We start from the raw sequence: 4,738 nt of genomic DNA on the forward strand, positions 1-4,738 counted from the left end.
GTTTTTTGGACAGCTACGGGGTTTTGCTAAATTGCCCAGGCTGGGCTTGAATTTATAATCCTCCTGAAAGTCTCCCAAGTTGCTGGAATTACTCCACTTTTTTCTATTATAAAAAAGCAATGTGTATGTTGTGCATAATCATTACAGTATACTTGCAGGTAAGTTCCTGTAAGTGGAAACATTAGGCTAAAGGTGATGTGTGTTACACACTTGTAACTTTGGAAGAATGCTAAGTACCTCATAAAGGACCTAGTCATTTATAATCCCACTGGGATTGTATATAAATTTCCCAACTGCACAACTATTTGGTCTACTAGTTTTAAATTTGCCTTTCTCATTCTCAGGCTGACTAATCTTTTATCTGTTAAGAGAAAGTTCTCATTTCTTTTCTATTCCTTTGCTCATTTTTCTATTTAATTACTGGCCTTTTTCTTTTATTTGTAGGAGCTGATCATCTATGACACAAGCACAGCATTTTTCCATGGCTTGTCCCTCTATAGACTTTGTTCATAGTGCTTTTTCACTATGCAGAAATTTTTATTCCCTTGCATTCTCTCCTCCAATATTAATTTTAAAAATCATATTAAATGATAGATACTTTGTTAGATGCTGGGATACAAAGGTAGGACAGAGGCAAGGAAAAAAATGCAGTACAGTGTAATGAGGTAATCACAGAGAGACATAACAGTACACTGGATTCACATCAAAGGGAAAGCGTGTGTGTGACCAAGGAAAGCTTCTTTTTCTTTACTTTAAACTTTTTTTTTTTTAAATTTTTTATTGTTGGTTGTTCAAAACATTACATAGTTCTTGATATATCATATTTCACACTTTGATTCAAGTGGGTTATGAACTCCCATTTTTAAGCTTCTTGGCATTACTTAAAATCTGAACTGAGTTTGAAAGAATGAGAAAGGAGTTAGGAGATGAATGAGAAAGGAGTTAGGAGATAAGAAAGGAGTTAGGAGATGAAGCAGGCCCTGGGAAACAAGAAATCCTGTATGATTGTAATAGTTAGTTTTAAATCTAGTTAGAAAGACTTGATTTAACTCAGTTGTCAGAAGACAGTATCCACTGCAGATATTACATTGATTCTTACATGATTTAGTCATGATACTTAGTTACTTACTTACTTACTTTATATGGTACTGGGGATTGAACTCAGAGGCACTTGACCACTAAGCCAAATCCCTAGCCTTATTTTGTATTTTATATAGAGATAGGATCTCAATGAGTTGCTTAAGCATCTTGCTTTTGCTAAGGCTGGCTTTGAACTTGTGATTCTCCTGCCTCAGCCTCCCAAGCTGCTGGGATAACAGGTGTATGCCACCATGATACTTTATTTTTGACAACTGCTAAGACTGCAAAGGGTATGATATAGTCAGAAGACCTGAGTTAATCAGTAATGAGATCCTGGAGGAAACCATTGAAGAACTTTCAGCTTGTTCTAATTTTATGCTTCCTATATATTAAATGCTTATATAAAAGTTTGCTTTTCATTTCCCAATGAAGTTTCAATTCAGAAGAAAACAATCCAAAAGAGAATTGTTACTTTTGTAGAGTCAGTATAACTTAAGAGTTAGGTGCACAGACTATATGGCTTTTATATAGACAAATCCAGGCCCCACTGGGTAATTCTCAAAGTTACCAAATCTGTCTAGTATTTTTATCTACAAAATGGAGCTAATCACAGTATGTTCCTCCTAGGGTTATAATATTAGATAAGCTAAAACATGTAAAGTGTTTACCAGTTGTCCCACTCCTCAGTTTATACCCAAAGGACTTAAAATCAGCATACTACAGTGATGCAGCCACTTCAACATTTATATGGTAAAGTCTACTGGTATATAGTAAACTCTATGTTCATTACTTTATTCCTTATAAAAGCAATGACTACTATTAAAATCTAGATCATTATTCCTTAAACTTTTATTGGCTTTTAGTATAAACATCTTTTAATATGTTCCATAATGAAACTCTATAGTGATCATTATCTAAAAACATTACTAAACTTTAAAACCTAAGGTTTTTTTTTTAATTAACATGTTAATTGTTTATTTCTGGAATTTTCTTGGCATGTGAGTGCGCTACCACTTGAGCCACATCCCCAGCCCTGGAATTTTCCATTTAATATTTTTGGATCATGGTTGATCACAGGTATCTGAAACCTCAGAAAGCTATAGGGGTGGGCAACTGTACAGCATGATTTCTGTTTATTTATTTATTTGTTCTTTCTAGATATACATGACAGTGGAGTGCATTTTGACATATTATACAACACAGAATAAGTGTAACTTGTTCCAATTAGGATCCCATTATTGTGGTTGTACATGATGTTACATATATAAGAATAGGAAAGTTATATCCAATTCATTCTGTCTTTCCTATTCCCATTCTCTCCCCCTTCCCTTCATTTCCCTTTGTCTAGTCCAATGAACTTCTAATCTTCTCCTCCCTTGTTGTGAGTTAGCATCCACATATCAGAGAGAACATTCTGCCTTTGTTTCGGGGACTGTCTTATTTCACTTGGCATGACAGTCTTCAGTTCCATCCATTTACTGGCAAATGTCACAATTTCATTCTTTATGGCTGAGTAATATAGTCCATTGTGTTTATATACCACATTTTCTTTATCCATTCATCTGTTGTAGGGCACCTAGGATGGCACAATGGCTTGGCTATGTGAATTGAGCTGCTACAAATGTTGAAGTGGCTGCATCACTGTAGTATGCTGATTTTAAGTCCTTTGGGTATAAACTGAGGAGTGGGACAACTGGGTCAAATGGTGGTTCCATTCCAGGTTTTCTAAGGAAACTCTATACTGCTTTCCAGAGTGGTTGCACCAATTTGCAGTCTCACCAGCAATGTGTAAATGAACTTTTTTCCTCACATCCTTGCCAACATTTATTGTTACTTGTATTCTTGATAACTGCCATTCTGACTGGGGTAAGATGGAATCTCAAGAGTTGTTTTGATTTGCATTTTAGAGTCTATGATCTAAGGTAGAGTTATGGCTCTTCCACCAACCAGCTAAGCGATCCTGGTCAAGTTTCCCAACCTTCCTATGCTTCAGTTCCTTTTTCTAAACTGGATTACCTAATAAGGTTGTAGAAATAATGAGTACATATATGTATAGACGTCTAAGAGTAGAAATAATTAAGCAATCAGTAAATCAGATATTATAACAAAATATAATTGAATACCATGCCCTCAAATTGGTGCAAGTGTACATATCTTTTTTAGGCCTTTGATTAATACATCCAAATAATTTTCCTAAAAGCAATTTAGACTCACAGAAATGATTCATGAGAATCATGAATAAAGGTCACTGCTGGTGCAACTATTAAAATTTCCTTTTGCTGGGGCTGGGGTTGTGGCTCAGTGGCAGAGCGTTTGCCTAGCACGCATGAAGCACTGGGTTCGATCCCCAGCACCACATAAAAAAACTAAATAAAGGTATTAAAAAAAAGTAATTGTTTCCTTTAAAAAAAATTCTTTCGGCTAATATGATAGGAAAAATATAATTACTCATTATTATTTGGTTTACATTTTTAAAATTACTTAAGTAAAGCTGAGCAAACAGCTTCCTATTTCCTATCTTTATTGTATATTCTTCCACCCACTTGACTTGTCCATGTCTTCTGCTCATTTAACTACTTTATAAAGTTAAACATTTTCTTCTGCTTATCAACTTTAGGGTTTTGTTTTGTTTTTGCAGTGCTGGGGGTCAAACCTAGAGTCCTGGGCATACTATCAATAGTTTTTTTTTTTTTCTTCGCCAAATAAAGATATTGATCCTTTGCCACATTTTCTGCAAGTCTTTCTTTGCCCTTCTTTTAATGTGACTTCTAATGCCTTAAACTTAGAAAGTCCACCTTAGCCACAGTAAACAGTAATCTAATTAAAAAACAAAAAAGGTTGATGTGTGTGTGTGTTTGTGAGAGTTTGAATAGGACTTATTCAAGTGAGAAGAGACAAGAGCTCCTGTTGGGCAAATGGGGACCCATTAGGTATTGCTTAGATTGACTGATTTTTAAAATATATTTGATGGTCTAAACTGGAATTTGTTTTGGTAAATACTATGAAGCAATGATCTAAAATTAAGTTTCCTTTCAGAAGCTTACCATTGCACCAACACTATTTATAGAATTAATTTTTAATTTCTTACCAATTTGATGATTTAAAAAATGAACTAAAAATAATATAAAACCTGTAATTTACTGATCAAGACTTTCCAAGGTTACTAAGCTTTATACATAAGTTTAACACATCAAATTGACTTAAAGAACAGTTAATAAAACATATAATTTATATCTATTTACATACAAATGAATAATATTAGTTTTGCTGAAAACACAAAAATGTGGGCACTTAAGTTTTAAAAGAGAATTTTTTTCTATAAATGGGTGTACTTTGTGGTATTAGAGAAAGTGAATAAAAACCAATTTAAATAGCATATAAGTAGTGCTAAAACCTTTTCAAAGTGATCATGTACATACCTATCTTATTATGTTCACAACAAAGTGGGCCAGGCAAATATTTTTATAGATGTAGAAATTTGTGCATATAAATCGGCTACCAATTGCCAAAATTATAATTAGTATCCAGATCTTTTATTTATTTATTTGTAACAGGGATTGAACCCTGTGATGTTTAACCACTGAGCTACCTCCCTAGCCCCCCCCCCCAGCCCCCCCTTGCCCCCTTTGGACCATCTAGGTCTACCTAGTAGTGCTGG

At 34.3% G+C, this 4,738-nt stretch overlaps 1 protein-coding gene across 1 annotated transcript in view; it reads right to left on the bottom strand.

Annotated features, from left to right (window-relative positions):
- Window positions 1-4,738, bottom strand: part of Yeats4 (YEATS domain containing 4) — a 27,452-nt gene that overhangs the window by 2,352 nt on the left and 20,362 nt on the right. The gene's annotated exons all lie outside the window — the stretch shown is intronic.

The sequence above is a fragment of the Marmota marmota genome, unplaced genomic scaffold (assembly GCF_001458135.2).
Source record: "Marmota marmota marmota unplaced genomic scaffold, marMar, whole genome shotgun sequence".
NCBI classification, from domain to species: Eukaryota; Metazoa; Chordata; class Mammalia; order Rodentia; family Sciuridae; genus Marmota; species Marmota marmota.